A 17,840-nucleotide genomic window follows, 5' to 3' on the forward strand; every position below is an offset into this window, starting at 1 on the left:
AGTTCCTCCACAACCCTTTTACTGTTTGGGATATCCCTGAGAAAATGCAAAGCCTCAATTTTGGCTTGTTGCAGCATTCACAATGATGGAGAAAAAGCTGTCAGGATTCACTTGTCAGCAGCTTAGGCAGTTGTGGAACTTGAGGTCCATTTGAAAATGCTTCAGTTATTTGTATGCAGTAGACCTAGATGCAAGGGCATTAAAATCTGGCATGAAAGCCTATATGAGCAGGATATGCTCTAGTCTGAAAGAAGACAGGTTTTGATTGAGATAAGATGAAACACAGACAACCAGAAAGAAGTACAAGTGCAATACAGCGGGTTGACTTCACGTTTAAAAACATGGCACATCAGTGCAGAGAAAAACTAGTCTGTAGCATCCAATTAGAGCTGCTGCATTTTTCTAAGCTGTCCGGCTTACTCTGCATCCAGGCAAAACAGTTCACAGAAATAGTATATTCCCTTTTTTATGTATCACTTCAGGAGAAAAGGAAAAAAAAAACCAACCCAGACAACAAGACACACAAACCCCCAAAACTGTTGCTATAGAGGTATCATCTACAGAGATAAAGAAGGCCTAAAATGAAGCAAGAATTCATAGAATCACCTTTCTAAATCTTCAGTTGCTCAGTCTTGAAAATATGGGGGAAGAAAACTGAAATGCATGTGAGTTAGCATGCGGTTGCATAAAGCTATCCATGAGATCAACTAGGACTCTAGGAATTTCCAGAGAAGTTGATCCCACCACATCTGCTTTCTCCCTACCTGTGAGAAAGGACATCATGAAAATCAACCTTCAGACAGATGAGATTCCTTCTCCCTTTGAGTACTGCATCACCACAGAGAGCCCAGCACCCCAGAACAGCAAGAGAGATGAAGGAACCGGCACTTACTGCCACAGAGCATCTCCAGTCGGTTTGATACTGCAGGTCAGCTACAAGCAACAGGATCCAACTCACGTTCAAAGAGCTCCAGCTCTACGTCTTATTGAACAATGGAAGTGGTGCACTCTGGAAACTCTAATTTAGATGTCCCACTATATATGCTGGTAAAAGCATATATATATATATATATACACACATATATATACACACACACACACACTGATTATTCAGACATAATCTGGGGTTTGCCTCACACCTCCTGCAATGAAGCCACTGATACTTACCTATCATCACACATACAGGGCATTGCAAACCAAACCATCCTTGAAAAAACTCATCAGCAACTAGTAGACTCTGTATTAAAACTGTAGCAGTATTAATATTTGATGTCTTCACAACAGTAAAGATTTATTTATTTTTTTAAAAGCAGAAAAGTCTGAGAAAGCCATTATTTGTCACGGGATGATCCAAAGGCTGTTAATCTCCTGTCTACACCTTAAAGAAAGAAAAGAGGAGAAAAATCTAATTTAAACAAGTGTTATTAGGGATAAAAAAATCAGACTGATGTTACATTAAATTATTTGGGAGGCTAAGGTATCCAGCCATGGTCTTCAGTATAAAAGAAAATTATAGGGTCTATCAACTAGAGAAGCGGTGCTCTGAGCCTATGTGCTGGCACGCTTACAGTTTTTTTAATGTCTGGCAGGTTGTTTTACAAACTAAACTCAGCAAGACGACAATTCCACCAGAAGGTGCTTCAGATGGTTTTGCTAATAATTTTGATCAGCTGAAATGGAGAAAAACATAACTTCATTTATTTGGCTTTTCCAGAACCTGTCAAGTCTGAGCAGAACCATTAATTTCCCCCTTCTGCATCTCCCCCACCTTCTTCCAGAAATGACGCACTTCAATTTTATTTTTTTTCTACAAGTATTCTGCATAATCAGCCTTTTTTCCCAAAACAAACTTTGGTCATTCTTTGTTCACTTCCTTTGCTAGAAGGAAGTGCCATTTCTTGAGAATGTTCATTGGAGGCTGGTACTGCTACTGCTGCAAACATGGGAGTGCTAACCACATCTACTGGCTTTTGTTTTAAGAGCCTTTGAACCAACTTTGTTAATGGACTGAATGCAATTTAGATAGGGAACTTGGCTAAAATGTAGCTTCAATTGGCTATTAAAATTTAAGAGCCAACTAAGATAGCTAATTACAAAAAAGCTCCAGTGATAATGCTAAGCAGAATTAGTAATAGCAAATGACAGTCTGTCTAGTCTTATTCCCAAAGGGAAAGAAACTCTTAACTAAGAAGTCGACCAGACAATGTGCAGAAAACCTAATTGCATTACTGTTATTATGGCATCCCAAATCTGGCAGCTCACCAGGATAAAACAGTGAGTAAAGTCTGTCAAACTACTCAGGAAAGCAACTGACCCCCTTCTGAATGCTAGCTGTAACAGACATCGGGAATTACCTTATCATTTTATATTAACTTATTGGGAAATATTCCTGTAAAAATTAGCAAAGCAGCACCATCTAAAAAATATCTTATACCCATCCTGAATTTGACTCTTTCGCCAGATATTTTCGATTAAGGAAAAAAAATAGAAACAATCTGTCTGCAAAGCGTTCAAGCGCTAAAAGAAGCATTCCGTGCTTCATTATCAATAGCCTCATTACACCATCAGCTGAAGTGCCGACTAGCTCTCCTGTGAAGATTTATCATGTATAGTGGCCACTCTGAAACATAGGTAGCGGAGTCTTTTACATTCCCTACTCAAGAGTCTCCCTGCTGTGCTGGAAATGTCAGTCCGTTTTTTTCACGGCTGTGCGCGCAGATTGGAAACAGCAGGAGAGCTTGGGAGTATGACTGCAATACCAGTAAGGACACTTGTCTTCACGGCACTGCTCACGTGGCTCTGGGAATGCAGGACCCTGCTGTTCTCTAATATTTACACACACCTGGAGCCATCAGGAGCAGCAGATGCAGTCTAAAGGCAGCTTGCTTCTTTTGTGTTGGGGGCTTCACTTTCAAACAGGGATGGCAACAAAATCCTACTGTTTCCCTATCCCTGTTCTGCAAAACAACACACACGTGTGCAAGCACATACAGCACGCGGTATGTACAGTAGCACTGCAGGGATTATCACAGCCTTCCGCTTCGCTTATCCTGACCATCCCACACTTTAAAACATCATTGCAGTTCACAGTGAGCCAAAGACGTTCTTGCTTGCCAAGACTGTAGTTTTGCAGTCTCTTGTGAGCAACGGCAAGCCCTGAAACAACATTCACCTAGGGTGGAAAGCACCCTTTTTCTTCGCAGAACACTTGCCAGTACAAACTTTTTCCAGGACTTTTTTGGGGTGGGAAGAGGCAGGGATGGCTTACGAAATCTGCACCTCAGAACATACATTTCAAATATATGGAAATATCTGTGTTTCCTGCATTTGGCTTTGGCAGTCTCAAAAGAAAACACACTCCTTGTAAACTTCAAAATAAAGAGAGAAAGTTTACTGGTAAATAAGTTACTAAAACAATTAAAATGTCAAACAACTAAAGTACAAAAGGATGACATTAACTTTGAGTATGCAAGACAGCAAGAGAATACCATATGCTTTCCTGACAACAGTTCTTCGGAAGAGTGTGAAATACTTTTTGAACAAAATGATTAAACGAAGTCATTAAAATGATAGTTTGGTTTGAGGAGTTTTAAATATGCGAGAGGCTTTAGCAGTCCTGTTTTTGCATCTGAAATGAAAAGAATGCTATGCTTAAAGTCACCAGCCACACTTTGCTGATTGAGTCTGTATAGCAGTCAGAGTAGAAACGAACTTTTAAATATGTTATTCCAGTTTTATTTAGAAAAAATGGATTCCCTTGTTTTCAAAACACAACCTCAGCATTCATTCAACATTTTATGCTACAACATATTTATTTCAGTAACGATTCAGACATAAAATCAAGCTAGCAGAGCACTGGACATCCACACAAATACACCACCCACTGGCTCACATGCATTCATTTTGGTTTGCCAAACTTCATAAAGCACTCTCCCTGATAAGGATAATGTTCATGCCCTAACTTTTTTTTTTTTTTTTTTTTTTTGCAGTATCTAAATGTAAAGTAGTGGTATTTCACACCAAAATTAAACACTGCATTTTTTTACTTCCAACTCTGAAAACGACTCAAAGCCAGGCAAGGAAGTACTTTTAAGAAAGTTTTTGGAAGGTTACATGCTTCTCAACTATGAAAAAAAGGTAAACCATTATTTTGTTATGAGAAGCACATGTGAGTCAAGCTTCCACTGGAACTAGACACTTTACAAAATTATTAATAATTACAGCTTTTCACTAACATAAAAAGAAAACCTGAGGGGGCAGTTGAGAATGGACCTTGGGTTTTGGTTTGTGCTTTTCTTTGCCCTGGGCCCTATGTCTGAAATGCTGGTCTCCTCCTTTCCAGAGAAAATCTGAGTAATTAGAAAAGTGACACAAACACAAATACTATGAAAAAAGTAACTAACATTCACTACCTGTTCTCCAAATAATTGTTTACACATATTTTGTAACAAACTGGAATGCAAGGACGTGACTTTTGTCTTACATTCTCTTTTTTTAATTCAAACGCTTGAAAAATATTTAAAAGGTGTCTCTACCATTTCAGACTTCCTCTTGGTGTACATCTAAGTGGCCCTCAATAGGACTCACTCAAAATTAGAAGAAATCAGATGCAACACCACTGTTCTTTATAAAGTACCCACAACAAAAGTAAATAAAGCTTTATTTCTACATTATAAAGCAGAAAAAAGCACTTTAGTTTGCCTTTAAGACATGAATTTGTGTATATAAAGAAAACACATCCTCACTTCAAAGTTGGCAAAACTTTGCATTCGTATTGAAGTATTCATAAATCATGCAAATATTTTAATAAAACAGCTATTTAATAAACATCTATTTTAATAAAACATGTATTCTTCAAAACAGGTACAAACAACATTTCAGGATTCATCACTTTAAAAGGAAAGAAACAGATTCCAGTGCTACAGTAACTGAAAAAAAAAGACAACCCAGAGGTAAGGCAAAGAGCAACTTAATTTGTTGTTCCATCTATAATTTACTTCTGGACTCCCCTTCTGGATGCTGTGCCTTTCTTGGCTTTTGGTGAGGTCATCTTCCGCCTTCTGGTAGCTACTGCATCAGCAATTCAAACAACAACAACAAAAAAAGACAAGACTTTCTAAAAAATAACAGAAACAGATCAGAAGAAAATATGTATAGTCTTAAAGAGGACAGATCGACTCAGATCATGCATTTAGTTTTGACGGGGGGGCAGGCGGACACATGACAGGGACTCAGAAGAATTTACCACAACTTCTGGGCACAACATTTTTTCCTGAAAAACATGTTGTACAATTCAGCTTCTCAAACGGTAGCATTGCATACCTTGGAGCCAACTTAATAGCTCAGGTCCACTAAAGGATGAAGAATCAGATCCTCTTCAAAACCTAAACCCCTCCTTCGTCCCCATGCACCAACTTTTAGTTCCGCATTAAGCCATTTTTGGTGCTCTTTAGCCCTTGTGCTAAGCTGATCCAGCTCCACAATCTAGCAAAGAACTTTTCTTTGGTCCAACAGTCTAGTGAGCTGCAGCATCTCAGAGCATTCTGAATGAAACTTATACAAGGGGAGGTGGAAGGCACACCGGCAGAAAAGAGGAAGATTTTTGTTTGGCACTGTTGAGCTGTTAAATCAGCTCAGCTATCAGTGCAACTTCACCTACACATTTCAAGCTACTATTTGGCAATATTCTAACAAGTGTAACAAACAGTGCCATCTAAGTAAGATTCCTAACAAACTTGGCAGGCAGGTTGTTCGAAAAGACCATACTCAAATGCAGCAATAAAAAACTCCCTGCACTTTGATTCTTTCCTGCCCACTAACAGGGAAAAGGGGAAAAAACCCAACAAAACACCACAGCTCATTTCTGTAAATCACATTCAACTGTAGTCACTTTGAGAAAAAAATATTACTTACCATAAAAATTGCTACCATTTTCGCAAATGCAGTAACAGTAATATGTTTTTCATCTCTTAGCCACAGTATTATTTGGTTTACATTTTTCTTTATCCTGACTTCCCCCTTGCAGTCAGTATGCCTAACTATTTAAGTTCTTGCTTGTAAAGCTATATGTAACTCTACAGTTCCTGTTAACCTTTTAATCTGGAGTACTGACAAAGAAAAAAAGATAAAATTGAGTTTCATGGAAGTCTGTAAGAAAGAAGCTGCTTGCGTAAGACAACAGCCTTTGAGCAGTAGGAGTCACTGATTGTCCAAGCTCAATGAGTATGTCTGGGGGAAAGTAAGAGGTGGAGAACAATACAAAGCAAACCCAAACAGTTTTGAGGCTGCCCAAAGCCAAAACCACACCAAGAAAAGCAGCAAACTACTGCAAACAGTTTTGCTTTCCCGTTTGCTTAATTTTACACAACTTAATTTGCTCTGAAAATGTTGATTTGAAACTAAAAATACCAAAATTAGCTTTGAAGAATTCTAGTCTTGAAAATAAAATGGAGAATGAAAAAATATTCTTGTTCCTTTTTTGTCCAAAAGCACTTGCTGCAGCCAACACATAACTATAAAAAATTGCCAGACAATACATCTTTGATTAATAAATCACTTTAAAAAACCCAACACAACGGACAGCTCTGGTGATAGTCTCTCATTGAGCAGAGCAGCTTTACCAATGAAAAATATGTTCTGGCAAAACACACCGCTGCCTCCCCCCCGGCTGCTATGTAAAAGTCAAACCCATTCTGGTACCCTTACGTAGCTAAAAGATACACAAGCAGGTATCATAAACGGAAGTAGTAAATTAACTGTGTAAATCTTTCCTTCTCTCAGCTAAAATCTGGTTTATGTTCAAGAATTATTTTATCATTTTCAGAGTCACAAAAGTATTACAGCTACTATAACTGAGAATTCTAGCAATAGACGGTTCTCCTGAGTTTTCCAATGGAGTATTCAGTGGTATGTAGGTCAAGCTGTCCTACCAGCTGCATGAGCTCAAAGTTTTCCTCTCTCCACCCCTCCCGAGATTTTTTTTTTCGTGGAATCTTTGTATTGCAACAGAAAGCAGAGAACGACCCAAGGTTTCTCTTCAAGAAAATACAATAACCTGATCTTTTCCCCTTTCATTAATCCCCACTGGTTATGACTGAGGTAACCGTGATTTTTCTTCTCATCCAATCATAAGACTGTGTGATCAAACACGGCAAAGACAGGTCAAGTTCATGGTTCTATTATCACAAAGATGGTCAATATGAAAATGATGAACTTCAGCAGGAAGGTGTCGGTTTATAGAGAAAAAAAGAAATGAGTTACCAGATTTTCACGTTTGTATTTCAAGAATGTAGTGTTTCATGGCTGTCACAGACAATACAAGCAGCTGCAGCTCACCCATCCCTCATTCAGCAAGGGCTTACCCATTTCTAGTGCCTGTGCTGGAACATCAAAAAGGAGAAGACAGCTGCCCTGTCTCTGATTTGTCCTTTATGTTTATTGCATTAATGAATTGTTTTCAAGGCTTTTCTAAACTGTTCCCTCTGCAGAGCATCAGTGGAACGGAGTGGCAGCGATCAGCAATGAATCATAAGCAAACGCCTGGATGTTTCAGGAGTCAGGCCTTGCTGGGTAGACATACTAGTGCTGCAGCAGCACTACTCAACCACTGCTCTGCCAATGAGAAACTGAAAAACTCATGTTTTGTAGCCACAATTCAACGTGGTATTTTGAAGACAGCAAAACCTGGGAAACTCCTGACACATTTGCTCATGAGGAAAAAGCAACTGGCATAATAAGGTTTTCTGAAACAGAGTTGTTTATTCCATACAACTGACTGCAAAGATCTGCAACCTGCTTGGAGCTACTGACCCCAAAGGGTTTCTAATGTACCTGAGCAAAGAAATCAAGAAACACGCTTGCTTTCTTCTTCGGAAAGAGATCAGGAAGTTCCTGAACCTGAACTTGACTGTTGGGGCACAAGCCAGAGAAAGCCTTGCTAAAGCCAAGGTAAGCAGCACGCACTGCTCTTCCTCTGTCCACTCAGTTACTCACACATCGCTAGAAAGGTACCAGGTTAGTGCGGCATGATTTCACCCTGTGCAAACCCATGCTGACTCCTCCCTACCAACTTCTTGTCCCCAATCTTTGGAAACGGCTTCCAGAGTACGTGCTCCGCCACCTTCCCAGGCAGCACGGTGAGGCTGCAGTTCCCAGCTCCTCGGGCTTGCCCTTCTTGAAGATGGGACAGACATTCCCTGTCTTCCAGGCCTCAGAGCCTCCCCTAAGTGCCATGCCCTCTCCTGCTTCATCAGGAGTGTCCCCACAGTGACACCGGGGATGGACTTTCGAGCGCAGGAATTGCCTGGCCTTCTCTGTACCGCCCTCACGCCTCACCATAACTGCCATCAATGCCGGTTATGGCAGATGCCAACACCGAATTTCTGTTCTGCTGCTCCACCAGCCAAGAGCTCTCCCCTCTCACTAAGAGCTGGCAGCAGAGAGCGGTGAAGAAACTTGAGCACAGGCCACGTCTGAGTTTATCACAGTGACTGACAACACAACGTGAATGTCAAGATGTTCTGTCCCTGCTTCCTCTGTGGAGAGACACTAGAAAGCAGCAAAAGCTGAACTTCTCTTTGACCACTCTGGTGCAGGCTGGAGAAGTTTCTTTACACCTTTTTCCTTTGCAGGGGATCAAAACCTGTGCGATTTCCCAGCGTTCCACGGCCACCAGAAGCTCACCTGCTACCTTCTGCCCAAACCACAAGGAGGACTGCTCTAAAATACAGGGAAAGTCTGGGAACTGATCACGAGTACCCCAACACCAGCCTGTGGCCTTAACACAGTTGTGGAAAAGGACATACACACATGCTGGCCTTTTGCCTGGCCTCCAGGACAGGCTGAAGGTGCAGCGGCGAACAGAGCTGAAAGGAGCAGAGCGCTCTGGAGAGCTGTACGGTTAGGGAAAGGGGTAGAAAGCGATGTCAAGAAGGGGAACGATAAAACAAAGACATATATTAGACGACAAAGTTTATTAAATTTCAAGCTGAAACAGAATACCTGGAATTAAATACAGTATATTAACTTCACAAATATGTATTCATATAAAGAGGAACAGCGTCACAGCAACATTCATTGCTTTCCTCACTGCCTGTTAACTCAGGTCCTTGAATTAGTGGGTAAACCCCCCAGATTTTTCCAGTCTTAATTGATCTCGGGACAACCATTCTTCCTTTCCCAGAACTGGGACTTTGTTCTGTCATCTTCTGATCACTACTGACTTCTGTGCACAGGAAATGACAACGCAGATCTTCAGTAACAGGTAACTCCCTGAAATAAGTAAACCTGCTTCTTTTATTGACACAAATGTCCCAGAACACTGGCTACCATCTGGGCTACCGCCACCGTATCGTCAGCTGCTAGCAGCAACAAAAAGATTGGCTGCCCTATCATACAAGGTTTGGAAAGTACTGAGGAGACTGGAAGTTAGTATTTTAACATTCATTTTTCCCGCACATGAAGTGTTTCAGGTACAGCGCAGCTGCCGATGTAGTAACTGGGAACGTCTACAGCTGCAGCGGCCTTTAACACAAACCCCAAGATGAATACCGTGAGGGGCCACGGGCACAAACGGAAACACAGAGGGCTGGGGCTGAACGTCAGGAAATGCCTCTTTCCGATCAGGGTGACTGGGCACTGGCACAGGCTGCCCATGGAGGCTCCATCCTGGGAGATACTCAAAAGCCAGCATGGTCCTGGGCAACCAGCTCTGGGCGGCCTTCCCTGAGCGGGGGAGCTAGAACGGATGACCTCCAGAGGTCCCTTCCAACCTCACCCGTTCCGTGGTCCTGTGATCCAAAACAAACATACCAAACCCACCACATAGCTCTCTCTGCACTGCTACACACTCACAGTAATGTTAAACCTAAGGCGCATAAGGTGACAGCAACGTGAAGTGCCCCGTCCTCCAGCATGACCACTGGTAAAGATTTCACTTTATCGGCAGAAGCAGTCACGGCATCTGGACTGAAGCAGCAGGCTCAAATCACATCAAATGATGTCCTAAGCATTAAAGTAACACTGGAAACATTAAAAACACATAGGGTGAAAGGATTAAGCAGAACAAAGGGAATGCTTTTGTTAAAACACAGAACATCAGTGGAGAAAAAATAATGCTTCTACGTTAACAAGAAACATTTTGACAATTCTGTCACGCTCAAGAATCAAGGTGAGTCATTCTGCTAGTCCGACAAAAATAGGTGTGCTTCTCGTGGCGAGTGCAAAATAAAACACCTATGCATCAATAAACCAACAGGCAAGTGCAATGTGCTTGACATCCATTTAATAGACTTAGAATTCACATTCGGACTGCAATAAACACATTTTCCCCATCTGAACTGTGGGATGAGAAACTATAGACGCACTATGTAAACAAAATCCTTTCCGGAGCTTTTTTCCCAGCATTTTGTTCAAATCAGGTAATTTTTGGTTAAAACATCGCGGTGCTCCTGTACTGCCCTGCAAAGGGGATCCTGTCAACGTGGATACTTTCTGAAGATCCGTCAGAAGATACCATGGGAGAAGCTCCAGCAGATCCAGCTTCAAGTTCAGCAGTGGCTAGGGAGAAGAGAAACAACATTCCGGTGTTGCTTTTACCCTAGACAGGGCCAAATCAGTCACTATGAAAACATCATGGATAACTGGAGAGACTACAGTCCAGAAAGAGATTTAAAAACTTCCAAGGGGACATAACAATCAAAGGGCTAGGCACAAAGGAAGAAACAATCTTTTTCCACATTTGCCTACCAGCCAACAGTATTTCTAAAGCCAGTGACAGAAATTCTATAGGCCACACACTGAACATCTTCAGGGAATCCACAAATGACTCCTGCTTCCACCAGTGCTAAACTGAGCCCCCCTGCAGACCTCTCGAACCTCCAGTATCTGTTTTCCTTGAATGTTCAAAGCAGTGATTTATTGGAACTCTGCTCCTAAAAACCAGCTTCTGCCTTCTCTGTGACAAACTTAAAAAGAATCCGCCGGTGAAAACGCAAACACCTTTGCAATGCAGTCAGGCCAGGACAAGTCTCCTAGCCTGGCACTTTCTTTGAGGGGCGTCTTTGTAACTCACCCTGGCAAAACCCTCTTTCCTCCACAAAAACACATACTCAATGAAAGCAAGCCCACCTTTCCTGCTCTTCTCCAGCCACATTTTTCAGACAAGGTCCTGAAACCAAACGCACTCTATGACACCTAGCAGATGCACAGTCAGGTTCAAAATGCACACGGATGAAATGCAACGGCTTTGTGTCCATTCGGACACATGGAACGAGCTGTGAAGCTACAGCTGAACACTCTCTGTATTACCAAAAGCATGCAGGAACAGAAGGAAATTCTCGCAGGGGCTTCCTGCTTTGAAATAGCACCAGTCACTGCAAAGCAAAGCAGTGACTCTGGAGGAACGACTACCCTGAAACAGGTGGAATTCCTCTTTCGACACCTGGCCTCATATTATAGAGCATGTTTCATGCTATGTGTTAAAAGCATTCAACTCATCTGATGTTTGCCTAAGTGCTACTAAATGATCTTTTCCCAAAGAAAGGGTATCTTTCATCACTGATTATATTTTTCTTGCTTATTCAAAAAAGACTGCAACATATAAGCTAGAAATACAAGCAATGGACAAGAAACAGCAAAAATCCAGACCCAACAGCAGAGAATGGGCGCGGTATGATGTAGTGCGGAATGCAACCGACGCACATGGAAGAAGCAGTGATGGCTGAAGTCTATAAACGTCTTCTCTCAGGGCTTCTTTTACGTTTGATGTTTGTGCTCAAGGATTCACTCTAGAAAAACGTGACTTCAGCTTAAGCCAAGTGCACCCGTGTAGAGGAAGCGGGTTAGTTTTCTCTGCACTTGTCTTTTTCAGGCAACTGCATAACATTCTACACAATCTTTTGGTAAGCAGGAAATTTTCACATTCAAGTCTAAACTGGAAAGCTAGCAGAAAAACCTCCCTGTGCTTAGCACAGGAACTTGACAGCTTTCAAGCCATTACATTCAGGAGTTAGGAACACTCCTCTTTTTCCTTAAAAATGCCCCTAACAGTGACACATTACCTTGTTTAAGTTCTTTAGCGATTCTTTCATCTAGTTCCTGCCGTACCTAGAATTATACAGAAAATATAGTTAATACTTTAACAGTCACATTTTTCTAATATTAAACTTCTAAAACATTCTTAAAATCCACACATAATGAGAGAAAACCTAAAAATATAATTCCAAGTAGACACACCTTGGTTTGGGGTTTGATTTTTCTTGAAGAGAAACTTTTGGTCAGTCGGGCTGCAGCTGCCTCATTGCTCAGCAACGTTAACAAAACAATTTGTAACTCGCCAGCTGGATTATTACTGGGCATTTAACAAAATACACAGGAAGAAAGCAAGAAAGCCTAGCGCAGTTATAGCAGTGAAGGTACGGCTGAAGTTTATCATCAAACACACAAACAGGATGTCAGCTACATGCCGAGATATGTACAAATGCCACCCACAGGGACAAATCAGCCAGTTGAGGCTGGCTTCTGCAACTTCACAGAGAGAAGAGCTGCACCAGCAGCTGCTGCAGGATTGACATACACCATTTGTACAGAAAAAAGCGTGTGCCAATATTCTTCTTTTCTCCACCTTAAGATGGGAAATTGAAAGAGCTCCTACAGATGACGCCAAAACTTCTTTATTGTTATTGCAAATACCACGACACACATTTATAAAAATATAAAAGCACACACAATTTTTTCTTGCAAACTGTGTACTAAGAAAAACAACCGCAGCTACAGCTTCTACGCAGCGAGTGCTGTGGGGTTTATTATGTAGCTGGAATCAGCCTGGATCACTGCAAAGGAGCACTTACGCCTCTTCTCCCCTAGAAAGTGGGTATTGTTACCAATTAAGTTATTCTCACTTATGATTCTGCCTTCAGAAGCCTTCACAAGAAGGAATCACATCTCCTAATTTAAGAGTCACAGTCCAAGCGCTATATGCTGTTGTTTACGTTTGATGGTACTTGCTACTCCTACATTTTTCCCATCAAATTTGTGACACACAGAAGTGAATTTCCAAACACGTATCATACAGCTTCCAGGGCTACGACGGCCATGAAGATGCTGCAGGGCTTGGACCTTGTGAGCTATATGCAGAGGCTGAGAGCTGCAACTGTTTCTTTGCTGGAGAACAGGAAAGCTCAGGGGGACCTTATCTATGCGTCTAAGTACCTGGTGGGGGGAGTACAGAAGATGGAGCCAGACTCTTCTCAGCGGTGCCAAGCAAAAGAACAAGAGGAATAGGCACAAATCCAGATAGAGGAAATTTTAACACAAGGATTTTTATAATTATTATTTTTTAAAAAATTGTAAGCATGGACAGCCACTGGAACAAGTTGCTCAGAAAAGGTTGTGGAGGGTCCATCCTTGGAGATGTACAACACCTGGCTGGACAGAACAGTGAGAAACCTGCTACGGCTGACCCTGCTTTGAGCAGGGGTGAGGTCGGACTAGATCATCTCTAGAGGCCCCTTTCCACCCTCACTCCTTCTGTGACTCTCTTGATTTTAGTACTGAATTCCTGGGGGAAGGAGCATTTATTTCATGAAATGAGCAGACCCACCTAGCAGCATAACAACAACAACAAGAACGGAAACACTGCACAGGGTACTCGACAGGACAGAGAGAGCAAGAGCCTCAGGAAGGAAACCACTCTGCTTACCCTCACAAGAGCAGCAGTAACAGGCAGTAACTGCAAGGGTCAGAGGAGCGGGGCTGTAAACCAGCGAAGCGGAGGGAAGGGCTCTCTCTCCAGGAACACAGGGAAAGCTGGGACCAAATTCACCGGATCCTGCAGGAGAAGCACCCCTCCGTGATACTTCATTGAAATACTCTGTGCCAACAGAGCTGCATGAACAATGGAAAAGGACCCCCCAAATCTCTAATTGTTTTCAAGCAGGTACAAGCAGAAGCAAAATTCCGGGGAGAAAGGACCCCCTAACTCCTGAGACGAGACACAGGTAACAGAGAAAAGCCGGAAAACTAATGCCTAGACCAAAATACGGCCCAAACCCAGGACCAAGCCCAAGCAAAGTCGTAGTACTTAGTGGTGTTAGAAGAAACCACTTTCCCTGGTTTCCTGAGTCTTCACAATGACTAGAAGGTCCACAGGACCCTCCGCAACATGTACAAATCAATCAAGAGAAGAAAAAGGTCTTGTTTTCCTCTTATTCATTCCATCAACGTCTTTGTGATTCTCATCCATGTCTGAGGGAAGAGAAATAGGTGGAAATAAAGCCAACACACTGATTTCTGAAAAGGGAATGAATGAAGAGCCAGGCAAAATACACCTCCGAGGACCTTAACTTGCCTCCACTTTTCTCCTTCCCCCCAAACCCCTGGGAAAGGCATCACAGCTGAGTGTCCCAAACCTCCTGAGCAGGTACTTCTCACCTCACTGCACACCTCTTCAGGCGGTAACACACCAGGTGTTCATTTGCAGCAGGCACCTTCTCAACAGTTCTTTTTCAGAAAGTGGTGTTGACTTACTACTTATCCACACAGGCTGCTTTAGCACAGAGTAAGCTGGATCCTGTAAGACTCCGTGAAATGATGCTCCGAGTCTGGAGTACCAGTACTGTTCTGAAGTTGAGTTCCTAGACACAACTGCTGCGACCACCAAGAACTTTTTGTATATCAGAAGTGGCAAGGAGGGTAAACCAGCCTACTCCTAGAGCTCAAAGTTCCATTATAACAGATTAAATCCATAGACTATCATCTCACAGACGGTTAACTACCACCGAAGCCCTTGCACTACACCTCACAGACGGTTAACTACCACCGAAGCCCTTGCACTACACCTCACAGACGGTTAACTACCACCGAAGCCCTTGCACTACACCTCACAGACGGTTAACTACCACCGAAGCCCTTGCACTACACCTCACAGACGGTTAACTACCACCGAAGCCCTTGCACTACACCTCACAGACGGTTAACTACCACCGAAGCCCTTGCGCTACACCTCACAGACGGTTAACTACCACCGAAGCCCTTGCACTACAAATACATAAAGCAGAGAAGTCCCCTGCAGCAGTCATTCTTTCACTTGGACAAACTAAAGTTCAAAATATGCGCAGTGTTAGGAAAATGTGAATACATCAGTAAGTTTTAAATCAAAACCTAACAGCATAAACAGACAACACTTCCAGTATAAAATACCATCCCAACATTAAACAATGCTGGCTGCAAACCTTGCCATGTATCTGGCTGCAGAGAAGAGAGAGGGACAGATTTTTGATGAAGGAGCTGAAGAAGAAAGAAAAATGGCCTTATGTTCACAGGTCTTCAGTGAGAAACAAGAACGTGGCCTACATGTAAATGAAGCAAGTAAAAAAGCTAACAACAAAGACTGCTACAAGAGTGCAGAAAGCCAAATCAGAAATGGAACAGAAATTGAAAGATGAAGAGGAAGCAGACATTTCCCTTCCCACATTAAACTGGTTTCATTTACCCACTGATTCACCCTGGTTGCAGAGTTCACTGTTCTTGTCTGTCAAGACACGCACGTTCATTTTCACCAGCCTTTGGCACAGCTGTTAGGATTTAAGCTTGACATTTGTTAAACCTAACAGCAGGACTCCAGTCCCAAAACCTCCTTGCAGCACTTGCAGGAGACATTCCTTGCCTTAGTCTATGGACTAAGGGAGCAGGTCTGAAATGCTGAATTGCTAGTTGCTACAGTCACTGTCTAATGACATGCACAGAATTTGTCAAGTACTTGTAATTTATTCCACATTACTGAAGCTCTAATACAAATAAAAACCACCAAAAACCCCCGAAGACATTTGCATGGGATTGGGATTCTACTGGTTAATAAGCTTGTGCCAATATGAACTTTTTTCTATTTTTAAAGATCCTTTTGCACTTCAAGGTTATTCATTTCTGTAGCGTATATATTTGATAAAGGGGAAGGGGCTATACTGGAATGGAACACATTTCTTTATGCTCTTTTAAGAATAACACGCTCATTTTTTACTGAACATGTGATACTACCATCTTCAACATGTACGGCTCTAAGTGTAATCACTGATAGTCATGCCTCATGTTTAGGAAAGCGGTGCAATCTTTCAAGCCTTTAAACAACAAATTCCTTAGTTAAGTCTAAAGAAGAAACTGTGTCCACTTGCTAGTGGAGCACTCCTTCCTCTTGTCAGCATCATTTACCAGTTTTTTCCAACAGCTGCAGGACCAATGATTACCATCATTTTGAATAAGAGCAGTGTGAACTATTTTCACCTCTTTGCCCCTGAAGCTATTTCAAAGCTTGTGCACAAACGAAATTTACACAAACATCTTCCTCTTCAGAATGGCTGGCATGTTCCCTACTTCCAATAGCCTTTCTCACCTTGAGGAAGCTACTACAAGGAACACCAAATCTGCAGAGAGCTTTGACTAAAAAAAGTAGTGCAAAAGGACTGCCTGAGGCACACTGCAATTTCAGCTTCTTAACTCCCTGTCATTTAGAGCTTCAGTGGCAGAAGCATTTGCCATCTCCAGCCAAGGCAGCACTGCGCATCCTGAATTTAAAGGCAAGGCAAATTCTGTAGAAGGGAACCAGGTTAGTGGCAAAACAAAGCTGAGGCATAACTGAAGTAAACAGTGAAGTGAAGAAAAGGCTTAGAGTCAGAGAAATTCTTCTGCTTTGAAACAGTCTGGTGAACAGACAGAATACCAGGCAGCACAACCAGCAAAGCATTTCAAAATAGACTAACACTATAATCTCTGATTTCTTCCCTCATGCTCCAACTTGCCTCCTGAATGGCACGGGACTCCTGCGGAAATGACAGCACAGACTGTGCATCTGGTGATTTTGCATTTGGAAACTGATTGAGATTTGCCACCCATTATTGTATGCAGAGGGATACATGCAGTTTTTCCCTTTTGTTACTTCCTGACTTCAAAGTCTTATGTTGCAATTCAATCCTCTTTTCTCAGATGCATGTTATGCACATGACATACTGCACCCGACTGAGAACAATTAAGCCCGCAGTTCTAAGCGAAATACTCACCTAGTCCTCTAGCAACTACTGCACCTCTGAGAACTCAGTTCCTTTCTTCTGAAGGACTCCAGAGAAGATCAGGTTTTAAGACTTCCCTGAATACACTGAACGTCAGGTGACTCGAGGCTACAAGCAGTGACACTACAATTAGTCTCAGTCGTTCCCTAACTGGTGATTACAGGAAGAAATACCATAAAAAGATGTGCAGCTGGATTTAGTAACAGGGAGGTTATTTTTTTTTCCTGTTTCTTCTTCAAAAAAAGAAACCACAACTGTTAAACCCTTTTCTTTTAAACTAGGACAGCTTTTTTCCTAGAAGTGGGATGGTTTCCTCCTTTGCCTTTTTCTTCTTGTAACATCTCGCTCCCGTCTCTCTCTCTTTTTTCCCTGCCCTCACTTGCTCCCTGTCCCTCTTGTTCCCTTGTCCTGGCTTTCTTCTTACTTCAGTTTTGCAGTGGATCCCTGAATTTCGCCTCCTTTCTGCTGCTTGCGTGCAGAATAATCCCTGCAGGTGGTACAGTACTAATTGCCTCCCACGTTCTTTAGGTAGTGTTATGTCCACCCCTCTGACACAAACACCACATTCGCAACGATACAGAAAAGTTCATCTCTTAACTGCCGCTGCTACGCACTACCTACACACTGCTTTGTCTATTTTTGTTTTGTTGTTTGGTTTGGTTTTTTTCTTTTTCTTAAACCAGGTGCAGTATGTAGACACGTTATTTTAAATGGATTCTTTCCAATGTAGGTGGGACCACTGAACCAGGGTAAGGCCTAAAGGTGACCAAATGCTTCTCACAT

General features: G+C 42.2%; 1 pseudogene; it reads right to left on the reverse strand.

Annotated features, from left to right (window-relative positions):
* Positions 1–8,965: 8,965 nt before the first annotated feature.
* LOC129783605 (ankyrin repeat domain-containing protein 26-like) overlaps positions 8,966–17,840 on the reverse strand; it is a 57,157-nt pseudogene continuing 48,282 nt past the window's right edge.

The sequence above is a fragment of the Falco peregrinus genome, unplaced genomic scaffold, assembly GCF_023634155.1.
Source record: "Falco peregrinus isolate bFalPer1 unplaced genomic scaffold, bFalPer1.pri scaffold_58, whole genome shotgun sequence".
Classification (NCBI taxonomy): domain Eukaryota; kingdom Metazoa; phylum Chordata; class Aves; order Falconiformes; family Falconidae; genus Falco; species Falco peregrinus.